Genomic DNA, 18588 nt, shown 5'->3' on the forward strand with positions numbered 1-18588 from the left:
AAAGGAAACATTCCTAAAGGATGATCTCTGGGCTCCTTTCAAAATAACCAAATCACTCAGAATCAATGGAAGGACAAAATAAAAATACAGATTCCCTAGGTTATGTGCAGGGCTCTGCCAAGCCATACTACCTGAATGTTCATAGTATAATGCTGTACTTGGTTGCTGTGCATAAACTGTATGAATTTGCTCTCCTCTGTGTGATGATTCTTTTCTTTTTTTTCTTTTTCTTCTTTTTTCCAAAAATTACACCAACGTAAAGCAGAGATCTGGTTGATGCGGGTGTGTTGTTCAGGCATTAGCAGTACTGCCCTCACCACATGCTCATTGGACAGTAGCCAACCCTAAGAAAAGGGTGGTTGTGTGAGGATTCCTTTTTTTTTTTTTTTTTTTTGGTGAGGAAGCTAACACCCGGCTCTGAGCTAATACCTGTGTCCATCTTCCTCTATTTTGTGTGTGGGACACCACCACAGCATGGCTTGATGAGTAATGCGTAGGTCCTCACCGGGGATACAAACCCACCAACCCTGGGCAGCCGAAGTGGAGTGCGTGAACTTAACCACTATGCCACCAGACTGGCCCCGTGATGATTCTTATATATTCTATTCTTTTCCTTTTACTCTTAAATTCTTTTACACAGGTGGACTGAAAGCTACGTAAGAGCAGGCATTTGTATCTTCTCTTTCTTTTAGATTCTCTATTATCTCCTAGTCACAGACTTTGCACTCCATTGTCACACCCTAAATTTCATGGATGGATAAACTGAGTCAGCACCCATTCCAGATCACTGACTTATCCCAACCAAGTAGGGACAATTTATGGAAAGCAAAACTTTTTTACTTCTTCGGTCCAACTGCACTTCCATTTAATTCCATCTAAAAAAAATGTAGGAGACAGCCCAGTTGGCCATTAGTTAGTTTTTCCTACTTAGTCTCTTGCATCGTATCAAAGGCATCTGTTGAGAAACTGTTGAGAGCTGCTGAATGACTGCCTCAGGTTGGGCCCACAAAACCCCAGTCCACTGATCCTAAGTGGTTATTCTGTGGCAACCTCTTTCATGATCATGGTGGCGTTAAGCAAGAACGTGGCCTTTGGAGCCCCACTACTTGGTTCAAATCCAGGATCCATTGCCTATGCCCCAGTGAACCAATGTATTGAACCTCTCTAAGCCTGTTTCCTCAGTGCCGGGCACATGGCATGCATTAAGTAAATGTAAATTACCATTATTAGTAGTAGTAGCAGTAGTAATCAAATCAACCCTAGTGATTGGTGGCCTAGCAATACCCCAGCCAAATATCAGTACTGCCGTGAATCAAAGGTTACATGGGCATAATTTGAACCTTTACACAGTAATACCTAATCATTCATTCATTTGGTCATTGACAAATTTTTTAAAATACTGATGATATTCAGATCACTGTGTTAAGAACTACAAGGAATTGAGAGATGAAAAAAACATATATCTTGCCGTAATAGTTCCATCACGCAGTAATAGAAGGCTGAAAAACTTAAAAGCCCAGATTTCATTAGGAGATGTCTTTTTGAAATGAATCGTGCTATTAGTTCCATATGACAAGACGTATAAGACACAATCTAAGACTAAAGTAATCAGGAAAATGGGCTCCCTTCCACCCCTGCAGATAGTGGTTAATTCTCAACTTATTAGTGTCATAAAGTTGCTCTCCCAAAACTGAATGCATATAGTGTTAAAAGCATACATCTGCTGCTATAAAAGAGGACATTATCAACATCATTATTAAGTGCGTTAAGAAGAGACAGACTCAGCACTGTCACATCAAAGACGGTTTTTCCATTTTTTTTCCTCAGTGGGAGGAGAAAAGAAACTAGGAACATTTAGCCATGTTGTATATATATTTAGATATGAAATGCAGAAACACAGTGTCAAAGACACACAAACACATGCTGGGAGCCTAATAAAAACACGGGGCTCTGATCTCTCAGTGGGTTTCGAAGTCAGACTGACATGGTTTCAAATTCTAATCTTATCACTCACAAGCTCCTTGAACTAGCATAAATTCCTCAAGTTCTCTGAGCTTCAGTTTCTTCATCTGTACAACGCCAGACATGTTCTGAAGGCTGCAGGAGACCAGGAACGTGGATATGGAGTACGTAAAGCAGCACATAGCACGACGTAAGCGTTTGATAAAAAGTAGCTGTTATAATAATTATCTTGTTAACAGTCGTCTTTAAGCACTGACTCCAGAATTACTGCACACTCTATTTATGGCACCCTTCAGTCAGAGCAGACATGCTTGAGGGCTTCATCTTGGGCTAAACAGCAGCAATGTTGCCAAGGTACCCTGTGGCTGAGTCCCTATCGCTGCCTGTGATGATGTCGTGGTCTCTTCAGGTCGTGGTTTGGCTTCAGTTCTGGGCTTCAGGTGTCCCTTTCTCCCTCGTGTGAACACTCCTCTTCTACTTGCTTACAAATCAACTTCCTAGATTCCTAGCTAACCCTGAGGTCTGAACTTTTATCCCTGGTAATGACCCAGTTCTGATCTGGACTCCCTCTCTGTCTCACCCTCTCTGCCTTATGCCTCAGGAGAAATGGCTGCGGAAGATTCTGACGGGATTCATGTTTATGTCAGGCTGTAAAGCCCTACAGCTTGACAACTCGGGTTCCCGTGTTGTTGAATACATCTTGACTGCAAGTTTATATCTAAATTTAGACTCTCTAAAGCAGTTGTACGCCCATTTTAAACTCCTCTTGCTTCATCTCTCTGCACTTAAGACCCCACGACACAAAGCGGAAGGAAGTGGTGGAGGGAAGAACAAGGCCTCATTGGCAATTCCTGCTTAGAGCAGTAGACTCACACTGTTTGCTTTGGAAGGGAAGTGGCCTGAATGCTTTCCCCACTGTTTGCATGAACCTACGAAGCATCTGATCCATCCAATTACATCCCATAGTAAGGTCTAATGGATATTAAAATTACATGGGTCAGGGCTCAAACACAAGTGCAGTTCTCTCAGCTTGACTTAAATCAAGTATTTTCTTTGAGACCAAAAGTACAAATTGTGGGCTGTTGAATCAGCTGGAGTTCTCAAAATAGAATTTGACCTGAATAGAGATAATTCCATGAAAACACTACTGGAAACCAAAATGCTTATCTAATCTGTAAGTCTGGTGACATGTACAGCATTACTGATCGCTGGTACTGGTGAAAGAGTCTTAATTTTTATGTCTAGAGGAAATTAAGCCAAGAAAAAGAGTACCATTTAGTTCAGAGGAAAGATGTTCATACATGTTATATTTTAAATGATTCCAGTTGAGCACTTGGAAAATTAAAGGGCCTTTAGCCAAAAACAGCTCTATGTCACTTGGCTATGTGAAGCTTAACTAAAGTTTGGCCTTATCTAACTTCTCAGAAATACACTAACCAGAGGCTCTGTATAAGAGTTCCAGAACTAGCATATGCCTACAAGGGATTAGAGAGAAACCAAAGGGAAGAAAAGCAATTTACTCACAATGGAGAGTATAGTGGTTACAGATACCAAGTATAAGAAGGACCATTCCAGATTGTCAAAAAGAGCTTCAGGCTTGCCATCACTAAAAGATCATTCCCAGTATGGGTAGGAAAGAGATCTGGTAATTCCTAACAATAGTGAGAAATGGAACTCCTCTTGGGACCTTTAAAAGCCCGCCTTTCCTAGCAGTTAAAGGCATACAGTTCCAATGAGGAGGAGAATAGTTATTACTTTTCAGAAAACTATGTATATTCTTAGTCTTATTAACAGAGTACCCAAATCTAATATTATTAGGGTGGGCTTTTTAAACAGGCAACTAGGTAGGAAGTATGGCTTCAAGAGTACCTAGAATGCTTTCCCATGATCCTCACCCTATGCTTGTATACTTACACTGGATGAAGAATGTGTGTGTGTATGTATTCTCCATCCCGTGGCTCAATGCCTAACGTTACATCATACTTGAACTTGGTTTCCTTTGTCTAAGTCAAATAGGAAATTGGTCCCTAAAAAGGAGCCCTCATTGACCTTTATCAGTCATTTACACCTCAATGGGAAGGACGTCCGTTAGCTGCTTTTGAAACTTCAGAGCTAGTGTGAGTCATTGGGAAGGGGAAGCTGGAGTTTAGGGCCATTGGAGACCTAAGTTCAAATGTTTAGCTATGCGTTGGGGAAAGGGGCATAAAAAGAAGAGGCAATGGATAGAAAACCAACATGGTCTTCCGAATAATGCCAACAAAGCCCAGCCCTAGGCACAGCAGTTAAAGTTTAGAGACCAAAAACATCTCAGAATTCAGAAAAAGCTGCAAATCTCTAAACTACAAAGAAAATGTGAACAACTCTCAACTCGTTGTGTCAGATTGTTTTTCCTATTGAGATGACATTTACAGTTTTATTATACTATATATCATTACATAAATTTGGGCTCCAGTGTCTTCTGCAGTCACCATGTTATGTTAAAAATAAACATATATACGTGTGTATATATGTATGTGTCTACGTATATATACGTATGTATGTGTATCTATATGTATATGTGCGTGTGTGTGCACATACATATATAGAGACATATCTAGACATATACAGTCAATCCTCATTATTCACAGAATCCATATTTGCTAATTCACCTACTCACTAAAATTTATTTGTAATCCCAAAATCCATACTCATGGCTCTTTCATAGTCATTCGTGGAAATGTGCAAAGCAGCAAAAATTTAAGACGCTTGACATACATTTTCCCAGCTGAGATCAGACAAGGCAATGCTCTGCAGTCTTGTTTCAATTCCCATATTGACATACAAGTGTCCTTTTTGCTATTTAGTGCCACATTTTTCAATTTTTTGTGCTTTTTGTTGGTGATTTCACTGTTTAAAATGCCCCCATGCATAGTGCTCGAGTCCTGTCTAGTGTTCCTAAACACAAGAAGGCTGTGATGTGCCTTATGGAGAAAACATGTGTGTTAGATAAGCTTTGTTAGATAAGCTGAGTTGTAGTCCTGTTGGCTGGGAGTGCAATGTTAATGAACCAACACTACATGTTAAATAAGGTGTCTTTTTCTTTCTGTTTTTTTTTTTTTTTTTTTTTTTTTTTTTTTTTTGCTGAGGAAGCTTAATCCTGAGCTAACATCTGTGCCAATCTTCCTCCACTTTATGTGTGGGTCACCGCCACAGCGTGGCTGATGAGTAGTGTAGGTCTGCACCCGGGATCGAAACCCGTGAACCCAGGCCACTGAAGCAAAGCATGCCAAACTTAACCACTACACCATGGGACCAGCCCCAAATAAGGTGTCTTTAAAAAGAAACACACATAAAACAAATTTACATATTGATCAGTTGTTGAAAATGCTGTGACCAAAGGCTTGCAAGAACCCAACCCTGTATTTCCCCTAGGAGCCATGGTTCAGTATTCATTAATCCACTGTTCACAGAGAATTTAAAGAACATGACAACTGCAAATAATGAGATTTGACTGAATACATATTTTTATTTGGAAATAGTTTAAGATTCAGAAGAAGTTTCAAAAATAGTAGGTTTCTGTGTATGCTCCAGTCAGCTTTCTCAAATGAAATATCTTGTTTTCAAAACCAGGAAATTAATGTTAGTATAATACTGTTAACTCAAGTACAAACCTTTTTGGAAATCACCAGTTTTTATGCTTTTTTTATATATATAGTTCTATGGAATTTTGTCACATGTATAGACAGTCAGCATGCGTAGGAAACTCCCTCATGTTACCACTTAATAGTGACACCCTCCCTCTAACCCTAGCTCCTAACCCCTGGCATCCACTGTTCTGTTCTCCATCACTACAATTTTATTAATTTTAAAGGTTATATAAGTGTAATTATACAGTGTGTAACCCTTTGAGATCAGCTTTTTTCACTCAGCCTAGTGCCCTTCACATTCATCCAAGTAGCTGAGTCTCTCAGTGGTTTGTTTCTTTTTATTGCCGAGTAGTATTCCATTGTATGGGCGTATCACAGTCTGGCTATCCATTCACCCACTGGTGAATCCATTTGAGTTGTTTCCAGTTTTTGGCTATTACATATCAAGCTGCTCACCATGTGTTTTAAGATTTAGTTAAACTTGGCTCAAACACCATACCCAGTATAGTGAGGAAAAACTGTATTTCTCCCTAGGGACAGTTGGGGTATGGGGTGTGACTGAGCTCTTATATTTCCACTAGTTGCCTCTGTCTCCAAGATTCTACTCATTTGTTGAATTCTTAAACTCCATTCTGCTTTTCCCTTTTTTTGTATACTAGCGTTTTTTCATTTCATGTTGCCCTACTTGGCACTACTAGGTCTTTTTACTCTCAAAGTCTTGCCTTCCCACTGAAGGCTATGTGTGAGGGGCCTTGGCTGAAGGTTCTAGGCAATGGAAGGGGATTATATCACCATGAACTATAGCAACAGTGTACACATCCCTAGCCCTAAACGTCCTCGGGTCATTCCTGTTGGAGGATTTGGAGTGGTCTCTCTGTCAAGCAGGCTCTATCTTTCTTCTCTGTCTCTAGGCACGTCTTTTTCTTGTTTCTTTGACCTCCTTCCCTTTCTAATATAGCTCACCAGCCAACAATTCATAAACCCTCTGTCCATTTCTTATGCAGAGGCAGGCTGGTTATCTTTTTCTCACTTTTATCTCATTCTGGACTAGCCCTGCGAGCAATCCCCCCAGAACCAAAATTGTTCACCGATCAAGGTGTTTTACTAATCAACATTTTTCTCTCCAAGAGAGTTCACTCATCAGCTCTTACGTGGGTGCACTTGTGGACCCATCCAAGCTAGGAATCCTTGTGTTTAGAGCTCATAGTCATTCTATCCATTATACTCTCCAATTGTTACATCTTCTGCTTCCTAGCTGCTTAGCAGAAAGACTGAGTGCACAGTGGGGTCGAGTCCCTTTGCTACTCCTGGCAGAACGAGGGAAGCAGTGGTATGAGATGGGGAATGATCCATGAAGAGTTCTGCTGACCCCCGGGAAAGGAAGGAGGCCCCTCACTTCTCCTACCTCTGTTCTCTTCCTTGCCCCCATTCCCAAATCAGTTCTATTCAACAGTCACTGAGCAGTCACTCACTGCTCTGCTGGGTGCCACGGATACAAATGTGGACAGCTCATAGTCCTGCCCTCAGAGTGCTCCAGCTGAGTGTCAGAGAAAGACAGGCAGAAGACTTATCATCTGAAAATGGTGCCCTTCCAGAGATAGAGGTGGGCTGTGAGAGTGGATGGCAGGTATTTAAGCCTACAGAAACATAAGCAGGAAAATAACATCGTCCACTTTGTGGGAGCCAAAATGTTCGGCAGCCATGTTGAAAGGAATGGGCTCGAATAAGGAGGGACTGGAGGCAGGAGGCAAGAAAGCAGATGCAATCATCCAGATTAGGGATGATCGAGTTCTTTTCCAAGGCAGAGTTCAAGGAGATGGAGATGAGAGGCCAAACACAGATGAGGGTAGACACAATAGGGTTTAGTGACTGACTACTATGTAGGAGGTAAGAGAAAAGAAGAAACAGCAATACAAGAGTTTCCCATCCGGGGAGGCAGGGAGCACAGTGTCCTGTTACCCAGATGACCTCAGGAGAAGGAACAAATTGGCAGGTGCGGCTGGGGTGGGCAGGGAAATATTATGTGTTTATTCTTTTCCCCTCTCTGAAGTGAACAATGTCTTTGGACATACAGGTAGGGGCCAGGGGTAGGGGGACATTCAGAGGGCAGTTTTAAGTCTGATGGATATATATCAGGCCGTCAATAACTGTTAGTTGAATGAAACACCATTTTGGATCAGAAGAAGACTGGAGATATAACAGAAATTTAGGGTTGCAAATGTGACCAGTTGTCACCAAGAAGCTTCTTCTCTCAAAATTACTCATCGCAATCCTTCCCTTCTTCCTCTCCACTCCCTCTCTACAAAATTCCTCTTCCCTTTGTCCAATTAGGAAAATACTTGATAATGATACCTGAAATGCTTAGAAGTCACCCAAGCATCTGTAATTTAATTACTCCTATTATTTTTATATAACTGTACATCTCTACTTTATTGCATTTTTAAAAATGTCATATCGAAAAAAAGCTGTTTTGAACTTTTATTCCAATCTATATTCTTTTTTTTTTTTTTGGCTGGGAAAGCCTCACCCTGAGCTAACATCTGCTGCCAATCTTCCTCTCTTTTTCTTTCCTCTCCAAAGCCCCCATACATAGTTGTATATTTTAGCTGTAGGTCCTTCTAGTTCTTCCATGTGAGCTGCCTCCACAGCACGGCTACTGACAGATGAGTGGTGTGGTTCCGTGCCTTGGAACCAAACTCGGGCCGCCTAAGTGGAGCGCGCCGAACTTTAACCACCAGGCCATCAGGGCTGGCTCCCAATCTTAGATTCTGTTGATAAAGTCATTTCTGTATATTAAAATTCCTCTAACACAAAATAGCTAGATTTTCTCCAGCTATGTGTCTTCTCAAGAGACCTAGTCACCTGCCATTTTTGTTTTAATAAGTGCTGAAACTACTATTTATAATTCCTCTTTTTCCTTACTCTTTCTTAGCTAGATCAGATAGAACTAAATAGGGATATGGAATAAAATTTGCATTTCCAAAACAAAACAAAACCAAAAACATAAAAAACTTTTAAGAGCTTTGTTACTCAATAGCTGGAGTCAACAATAAAAGAGATTTTACATGAAGTTATGTATTAACCAGAAGTTTCCAGTTTCTTCCAAACCATACCTTAAAGGCTTTGCCTATTTAACAAAGTCCTCTATTATTGATATTCTTACATTTTCCACGCATGTCTAGAACGGCTTCTGTGTTAGTGAATAACGAATGTGCACCTGTCAGTCTTTTCAGAGGTGTTTACCTGAATGCAATTTTCTTTCATAGCATTTCAGGGAGCTGTGAGGGAAATCACTTTGAGCAAGCACAAGTTCCTTCCCTCTCACCTCTCAGCCTCTTTTGTGGAGAGAAGTGCTTGTGAGCCCAACCATCCCAGCTGAAGGGAGCAGCCAGTTCCTGGCAGAAGAGAAGCAAGAGCCACATCTCTGCTCCAGAAAGTCTGCAGTGACTGCCTCCAGGTGCCCCCAGCAGGAAAGAACGTACCTCCCACCAGCCCAGGGCCTCTCTGACTGTCTCACTCACCCTCAGAGACTGGAAATCAGCAGTAATTTGGATCCTTGGGGGCTACTTGGCCTGATGATAGAGAGAAAAGAACAGCAGTTGATTCCTCCCTTCTTTTGGGGAGAGACAAGCCAGGAACCACAAATTTTTCTTTTTCCTCCCACTTTACAAGCCCATTGCTTACCCAAGTTAACTCTAGAAATGCTTGGTTTGACTCTAGAAAAGGGGATCCTTATACAATGTTCACACGCTCCTAATTAAATATATTGTGCATTTTATTTGATTACAATTCGAATTTTTCTTTAATTTTGCTCAGTTTCCACTGCTTGCTGCTTATGTAAGATATGTAAAAAATAGAGATACTGAGGGGCTCGCCCAGTGGTGTAGTGGTTAAGTTCACTCAGCTTCGGCAGCCTGGGGTTCGCAGGTTCGGATCCCGGGTGTGGACTGACGCTTGTCGAACCCTGCTGTGGCGGTGTCCCATAAAAAGTAGAAGAAGATGGGCACAGATGTTAGCCCAGGGCCAATCTTCCTCAGCAAAAAGAGGAGGATTGGCAATGGATGTTAGCTCAGGGATAATCTTCCTCACAAAAATAAATTAATTAATTAAAAAATAGAGACATTGAGACTGTAAAAAGTAACCCAAAATGTTTATTAAAAGTACTTTTAAAATAAGAATATTCTTCTTCTACAATTTAAGTAAAAAAAAAAAACCGAAATTGAAAATTGCACATATAGTATAAAGAAAACTAATTTTACAATAAAGCAAAAGGGGTAAAACGTGCATGGAAAAAAGAAGTTAATCAAACCTACCAAATTCTTTGGTAATTGACTTTGGGGAGGGGTGGGTGGACTTTGGATCAATTTTTTTCCCTTCTTGCTATGTTTCTCCACTTTTCACTTTTTCTTTAATGAGCATGTGTTTCCAAAGTTTCTGCCTCCCATTGCTTAGTAAGTAATGACACTCATGTGCACTTTTGACTCTCTTGCAATTTTTTGGACTCGCCCCAGGTCCCTCCAAGGCCTGGTTCTCACTGTTGTGTGGATGACGGGGAGGCCATGTTTGGGATGAGGCTCCGACCCTGTGCTTCTGTAGTTTAGAGTGAGGATGAGTGAGAGTGTAAGTAACTAAGTCACAGGAAATGAGAAAACTGATTCATAAAATGTGCCTAGATAACTTCTCTTGCTCACTTCTCCAAATGCCCCTCCACATTTTAGCTTCGATTAACATCATCATGGTTTTCCCTGAGGGGAGAGCACTGCTGAGGTCAGCCTTGTGCATTCCAAGTCCTCAGAACAGGCCGCATCCCCTCCTTAGTCCAAGAGCATGTACAGCTCCTTAACAGAATCCAGAGGCCTTTGGGCTCCAAATACATTCGTTTTATTGCCCATTTTCTGCCACTCCTGTTGCCTTGGTTCTCTTACTGAAGAAAATATTTCTTCCTTATATTTCTAAGAAAAAAAATTCAGAAAGATCTAGACAAGGGCTCTAAGGTCAACTTCAATGATTCACTGGTGCATTCATTGTGTTAAGACGCTGGAACTGGGCATAAAAGTACAAGAGATGGCTCATGCCTTCAGTGAGATCAAGGTTTAACAAGGCGAATTGATGAGAAGAGCAATTACGATATCCTCTGGAAAGTGCCATGTGGGTAAACATACAGGCTTTAAAAATAGGTGGGAGGCCTAATTCAGCCGAAGAAAGGGCATGATCAGAGAAGACTTCCCAGAAGAGGCAGAGACCTGAGGGAAAAATAGGAGTTAGAGGGTGGAGAGAGGAAAGTAGGCCTTCCAAGCAGAGGGAACAGCATGTTCTAAGACCAGAATCAAGAGAAAGAGTGACTGTGATTACTTCAGGATGGCTTGGCCACCAAATATACGGAAAAGAGAGGTGCAGACATAGCTGGAAAAGCAGATGGGGACTCATCATGCTATGCTAAGTGAGGGCAGTGGGCAAAGCACTATACAACTTTTAAGTAGATGAAAGAAATGATCAGATATTGTACTGTTTTAAAGCTAGAAAGGATCTTAGAATTTGATGTGCCATCTTGCAATTGAGGACATTGAAATCCAGAGAGGTTAAGTAACTTGCACAATGTCACACAGCTTATTGAGGGTAGAGATGAGTCTAGAACAGTTCAGGACTCTGTTTACTCCATCATGTTGTCTCTTCCAAAAGAGAGAAGGCTGATTACAGTCCCATGAGTCAAGCTGCTTCCTCCAGAGCTTTGCACAAGACTTTACAGTCAAAAATAAAAGTTACCTGCTCATGAGGCAGTTGCAAGGTTGGCCTCGCACAATGTGAAAGCAGTCTTCACTGCCAACAAGGGTTTCCCAAGCATTTCCAAAACCAGCACATTGTTCAAGATAGAAAGAAATAGGATTTGAGAAGAAAATGAAGTGTGTTCAGCAGGACAGAGATCCTGTTCTTACAGTATCTTCCTCTTCCCTGCTTTCTGTCCACATGACCTCAGTTCCTTCCCATTCCCCTCACCTTTCTCTGTGCCCTTGTTCTCTTCTGCTCTCCTTTTTCCTCCTTTCCTTCCCATTACTCTTAATTTCTCCTTTCCTGTGGCCTAAATGGTAGACAGACATGGTCAGAATTAAGGACTGAGGAGTTGGTTAGGATCATGAAGAGAAAACTCAAATTATCATAGGTTCCCTTCTTTTCCCAATTTGAGCTTTTAGCTCAAAATTAACCTTCTTCAGCCCATTTGCCAACCTGCCATCACACAGTGGGAGCCCCAGCAATGCTGGGTAAAACCCGTGATCAATGCCACTGAATCCCCAAGGCTGAGTGGTTGATCCGTCGGATCCCCTGATCCTCCTACCAGAGATGAAAGGCCATCCAAACACTAAGCAGGCTGGGATTCCAGCTTCTTCTGAGCCATCTAGGTGGGGTGAGTGGAGGGAAACGAGGCACTTGGAGGTCAGCCACTCCCGGCCCATCAGGCTCCGGCTGCGGGGCCTTGGCAAGCAATGGCAGAGAGAGGCTGAAGCCACTGCCCCCCCGGAGCCAGGCTGGGCTTCCAGCAAGCCTAGGCTGGATGAGTGTGGGAAGACATGCAACGTCTGCTTTATTCCTCTGCCCTTCTGAACTTGTTTGGCTGCCAGCAGGAAGGCCGCCAGGGGACCAGGGCACTGCAAGAAGGGAGAAGATGATGCTCCTCGGGAGGGAGTAGCTCTGTCTTTACATGATGTATCAGCGTGCGGAAGCCAATCTCACTTGCAGATAAAGTGCCTTTGTTTTATCCAGCTTGAAGCTGACAGGAGGAGGTTTGCTGGCGGGATGGTTTCCGGCCTATTCACCCTTCTGGTAAAACCACCTCTTAGGGGAAAGCGTCTAGGTTGCTTCCTTTCCTCTGGGGCTGCTAAGCACCTGTTGGCCGGGCCTTTCTACTGACTCCAAACGGCCTCTGCCCAACGGGACTTCTCCCTGCAGCCACCTGAGCCGCACAAGGCTTCTAGCGGCAGGCCTGTTGACAGGGAGAAAATGACTGATGAGACGAGAGGATCCCATTCCCTTCCAGGAAGAAGATGAAAGCAGTGTGGGGCTAAGATCCAGCAGTGGCCGTTTCTGCTCCGGCGGGCAGCCCTGGTGGGTTCTGACACAGACGGGGTGGGAAGGGAATGTGCCCAGAGAAGCCGCCTGGGAGAGGGAAGCTGACAGGGTTGGGAAGGCACGCTCTTGGCCTTGCCATCAGTCCAGCAACTTGGAAAGTCTCGGAATCTATGGGAGAATTGGCTCCAGCCTTTTTATTTTCTGATTTAGTGTTTAAAGCATTAACTATTATGTGCTTCCTGCGTTTGTATTTAACGAAATGGCCCAACTGTAAACACATCACTCTTTTGTAAGCTTTTTTGTAACTTTGTTCCAGTTCTGCTTTATATAAGTTCACATTCAAAGATCATTTATTCCATCATTCGTTGATTCTGTGAATATTGTTGAATGCCTACTATCTGCAGGCTCTGGGGACACAAAGATGAACAAGCCCAGGACGTGTACTTGAAGAGTTCACCATCCAGAAGGGAAGAAGAATGTGAAAATGAATACATTCAACTACAGTGGGATAGACTTTGAGTAGGTGTTGAATCAATTTCTTTGGAGCTTGGGGTGAATAAGAGATTATTCAAAGATAATGTTTGACATGGGAGGGTAGGATGAGTGGGCAGAGAGAACAGAGTTAAAGGCAGATGGGCTTGACTTGTGATGTATGCTCAAGAGTTTAAGTCCATTTAGACCGAAGGAAATATTTCTTATGGAGCAAGGTTGGGAGATGGCTCTGAAGAGGAAACTTCAGACACTCACCCCCCATAAACGCTGTTGTCTGCTACAGTATTGGCATCTGTATTTCATCTTATGGGCCAGGGATGCCCAAAGTTTTTGAGTGTAAGGATCCCTTTTCTGACATAAAAAAGTTAGAAAACTGAGAGCCCATGGAGGGCTTAAACAAAAGGAGGCTGACTGACTGATGAATTGAGATACTTAAATTTCTTGAATTTATGTAAATATCTTTGTTAGCACCAGGAACCCAATGAGAGCTTAATAAATGTTTGATGAAGATGATGAAAGCAGCTTCCCTGACAAAGTTCAAACTCTAAAGGAAAGAGGGATGTATTCATTCCCTGGGGCTGCTGAAACAAATTACCACTAACTGGGTCGTTTAAAACAAAAGAAATGCATTCTTTCACAGGTCTGAAGGCCAGAAGTCTAAAATGAAAAGTGTCAGCACAGGGTTGGCTCCTTCTGGAGGCTCTGAGGGAAGATCCAATCCATGCATCTCTCCTACCTTCTGGTGGATGCCAGCAACCCTTGGCGTTCCTTGGCTTTTGGATACATCACTCCAATTTCTGCCTGCATCTCCATATGGCTTCTCCCTACTGTCTGTGTCTTCCCTTCTTCTGTTTCTTATAAGGACAGTTGTCATGGGATTTAGGGCCCATCCAGATAATCCAGGATGATATCGTCTTGAGATCCTGAACTTAATCACATCTACAAAACTCTCTTTCCAAATAAGGTCACATTCACAGGTTCTAGGGGTTAGGATATGGACATATCTTTTGGGGGAACACCATTCAACACACTACAGGGGAGTCTTGAAGAGTGTGACCCATTGTCTGATCAACTGGGCAGAGTAATTGTTTGCCACAACTCTGTCGCCTTTAACTCAAATAATTCCCCCAGACAAGAAGAGACATCTAGAATAACCAGAAGGAGAGAACACTTCTGGAGCCGTGCAGTCCATACCCCTGCCTCCATGACCAGGTAGCTTGAGCACAAATGATTTCAAATTTTACTAACTACACAGAAGCTCCATGAGAGAAGGAATCATGTCTCAGGTTCAGCACTAAGTCCCCAAATCCTAGCAGGGTGCCTGACGCATGGTAAGAACTCAATTAATATTTCCTAATAAATATATTTAAATATATTATATTTAATATAATAATAAAAAAACAATAATTCAATATAAAAAGAAATCTCACCACTACCCTTGCTAGTCTAAACATTTCAGGTCACTTTTTAGTCAACAAAAAAGCTAATTCTATCTTTATGAGGCAAGCTTAGAGCCTCTAAGTGACTGTAGAGTTAGGATACAATACAGGCAAGCCCTGCAAGTTTGTAGAAAATAAGACAAATTCTCAGAAATTCCAGCTACTAATAGTATTCAGGACATCAGACCACTTGGAAATAACAAAGATTTTTTAGTGCACATACTTCTGCCCTCAGTGTTAGCCTAATCTGCCTATCCCTAGTTTAAGGGACCCCATAAATGGTAAAATATCTCCTTGCATCTCTGGCCAGAACAAGAAGCTGACAGATTTTCTGGAAACTTCTGGAGAGTTTCTAAGCTGAAAGATAGTAGGGATGGCAGAAAGATTTACTTTCTGCTTAGTCCAGTATCTATTAGCCACACGTGGCTATTGAGCACTTGTAATATGACTAGTCTGAATTGATATATAATGTAAACATAAAATCCACACCAGATTTTAAAGGCTTAATATGAAAAGAAGAAGGTAAAATATCTCACTAATAAATTTTCATGTTAATTATAGGTTGAAATGATATATTTTTGATATATTGAGTTAAATAAAATATATCATTAAGAGCAATGTCATCTATTTCTTTTTACTTTTTTTAATGTGGCTATTAGAAAATTTAAATTATGTAAGTGGCTTGCATTTGTAGCTTTCATTATATTTATACTGGAGAGTTCTGGTCTAGAGCATTATGGATGTTGAGGCTGGGATGAGGCTGCATGGGAAATTGCCAACTCTAATGTAAGCACAGTTCCCCTCATTCTGCTCCAGCACGGCCTGAGGTGAGGAACTTGTCTCTTCCTTTGCAGTAATCAATGCAGAATGATGCAGAAACCTCTCAACTACTCTCCTTGCCTTCACCCTCACTCTTCCAATCCTCGCCCAGGGAACTGCCACAGACATCTTTCTAAAACACAACTCTGACCACACTTTAAAATCTGTGGTACTCCACATCACCAACAGAAGAAAGTCTTAAATTAGCCTGGTGGATAAGGTCTTTACAATCTGCCTTCAATATTCACCACTAGGCACCCCAATGCAGGTCATGCTGAGCTACTCATCTTTCCCAGAATATAATAATAATAGCCAACACATTGAGAGTTTACTCTGTGCTGGCGATTCATTTAATCACCATAAACAACTCTTTGGGAGTAGATGCTATTATTATCCCCATTTTACAGGAAAAGCAATTGAGGTACAAAGAGGATAAGCAACAGTCATGATGATATAACTAGTAAGCAGCAGAACTGGAACTTAAACCAAGCCACCTATCCCAGAGTCTGTGTTAACCACTGCACTATTGTCTTCTGACTTTGCCTATCCTGTTCTCTCTGCTCTTTCTCACCTCATCAGTACAGCACACACATATGCATGCTTTAATACCCAGATAAACTATCACATCCCCTGAAACCTTCATCACTCCCACAGGAAGTTAGATACTTCCTCCTCCCGCAAACATATGTCACATTGTTTTATTATTGCACTCAAGTTGAATTCTACTGCCCTCTTGAGATTTAGGTAACATTGGCTCATGCCTCCAGTTTTTCAGGCAATGGGAGTGCAAAACCTTTCTCCAATATTTCTATGCATTCCTTGGGAAGACTTTCACCCTACAGTCAACTCAGCCTCTGGGATCCAGCTGCTGTGTGTGCTGCCTTTGCTCCTGACAGCGCTGAACCACACAGGAACTCAAGCTGTGCCTCCGAGTTTTACAAGAACATCCCTCCCTTAAAGCATTTGTCCTTATAGCAACTTACTAAATATATGAGCATCATAGTGAGCCATTACATTGCACCATTCTGAAAAACAAATGACAATTTTGTAATGTTTATTTCTGTTCTTAAAATTCATTTTAGAAACCAAAGTGCTGTTTATGGTCCCTTACTCTGTGCAGTACCTAGGCTTTTGCTATCTTGTTGGTGCCCCTCTCCTCCCCTTTCCATACTCTGCCCTCTGTTCTTTCACCTCAACCTTCCTCCCCCCCTTTTTAAGGAGGGATTAACATTTTCTCATGCAGAAGGGCTTTCATTTGTTTGTTTTTTGCTTAGGATATCTTCTACTTAAAGGAACTTAAAGTAATTTGTCAAATGCAGTTCACTCCCTGAGAGAAATTTGGATAACAGCTGTTAAAATAATAAAAATTTCACTGTACCAGAGAATTATTTCCTTACACGTCTGCCTCACATGCCCTGTTTGATTGTGCATCTCCAGAATCAGGCAAAGTAGACGTCCAGTAAATATTTGTTGTCAAATAAATTAATGATTTATTAATTAGAGCAGTCCTCCTAGGCAACTAGGTGCCCTCTTAATAAACTCAAACCTAAAGTCTTTGTGATCACTGGCTCTACAGCGGGTGGAATTCTCACTCTATAGGAAATGCTTCTTTAGGACCAAGAGAAGTTGAGTCATATGTGGTTCCTGAACTCTTTAGTGCTTCTCTTGCCCAGGTGGGGGTGACGACCACATTGCTCAGGAAGTAAACTGCTCAAATCATGGTCCTCTCTGTGTCAAAGTCAAAGCCCGTAGTTCCTAAGGTCAGCAAATGTTAATGAAAACTAGTTTGTGTGGTTCCACCTTAACAGCCAAAACATTTGCTTCTGTTGAGAACGTTTAAACAGATTTCATCAAAGATATATTTACTATGAGCTGTTTATAAATACAAAAAATTACAAAGAATGATGCATCAAAAATTCATTTAACCACCAACTGGATTTTTAAAGTGTTATTATTTTTGCTATACTTGATCCAGACTTTTTTCCAAAGGAGATAAAACATTACAGATATAGTTGAACCTTTTTTATACCTTTATCTAATTATAACCACAATTGTAAGAATTATTATTTGCCTTTCTTGTCCATGTTTTCTACTTTTATGACAGTAACATTGTGTGTTTTATATATACATGAATGGTATAATATTAAGTTTCTATTGTAATTTTCACTCAAATTTATGCCTTCAAGCTATATGCGTGTTACGCAAGTAGTCAGTTAATCTTTTTTAACTGCTGTATAATAAATATTTGACTATACAAATATAATAAATTTTACATATCCACTCTCCTAGTCTTTGACATTTAGATTGTTTACATAATTTTGCTACTACAAACAATATTGCATATGTCTGTGTACACACACAAGGTTTTTGTCTAAGTTATATACATAATTTCTTTACTATCTGGATATCAATTTTTTCCCAAAATGCTTTACAATTATTTTCTAGTTTGTGGCATCACTTTTAACTTTGTTTATTATTTCTTTTATTATGTAGACTTTTAATGTGTATTTAATGTGTAATTTTTTAACATAACAAAAACTTTCTTTTATGGTTTGTGCCTATTGTGTCACGTTTAAGAAATCCTTCCCACTCTCAGCATCATAAAGATATTCTCCTGCATTTTCATCTAGAAGTTATAAACTTTACCTCTCACATTTAGTGAATGTGGAATCCATTTTTGTGTAGGCCGTGTGGTTAGGATGCAGGTTTTTCCCCACATGGAGATCAACGCCTAGCACCATTTAGGATGTAATAGTCCCTCGTTCACAATGCTTTTCAATGGCACTTCAGCCATGTATCAAATTTGCAGAATGTGGCTGTTTCTCTAGTTCCTTGGTTTGGTCTATTGGCATGATGAGTCCACTCTCCTTTTTCTTCTTCCTACCTATTCGTGACCTTTAATTTTTTTAATAGGCTTTATTTTTTTAGAAAGTTTTAGATTTACAGGAAATTGAGCAGATAGTACAGAGTTCCCATATTAACCCCCTCAACACACCCACATAGTTTCCCCTATTATTAACAACTTACATTGGTATGGCACATTTGTTACAATTAATGAAGCAATATTGATACATTATTATTAACTAAAGTCCATAGTTTATTCAGTTTTTACTTAATGTCCTTTTTCTGTTCCCATATCCCGTCCAGAATACAGTCACATTTAGTCCTCATGTCTCCTTGGGCTCCTC

The 18588-nt window shown here is 41.0% G+C and overlaps 1 non-coding gene across 1 annotated transcript; it reads right to left on the reverse strand.

The window, feature by feature from the left end:
• Positions 1-235: 235 nt before the first annotated feature.
• Positions 236-360, reverse strand: LOC131419755 (U4atac minor spliceosomal RNA). The gene has a single exon (XR_009223332.1). It is a non-coding gene; the product is annotated as a U4atac minor spliceosomal RNA (small nuclear RNA).
• Between the last annotated feature and the right edge of the window lie 18228 nt (positions 361-18588).

Source organism: Diceros bicornis, chromosome 21, assembly GCF_020826845.1.
Source record: "Diceros bicornis minor isolate mBicDic1 chromosome 21, mDicBic1.mat.cur, whole genome shotgun sequence".
Taxonomy (NCBI): domain Eukaryota; kingdom Metazoa; phylum Chordata; class Mammalia; order Perissodactyla; family Rhinocerotidae; genus Diceros; species Diceros bicornis.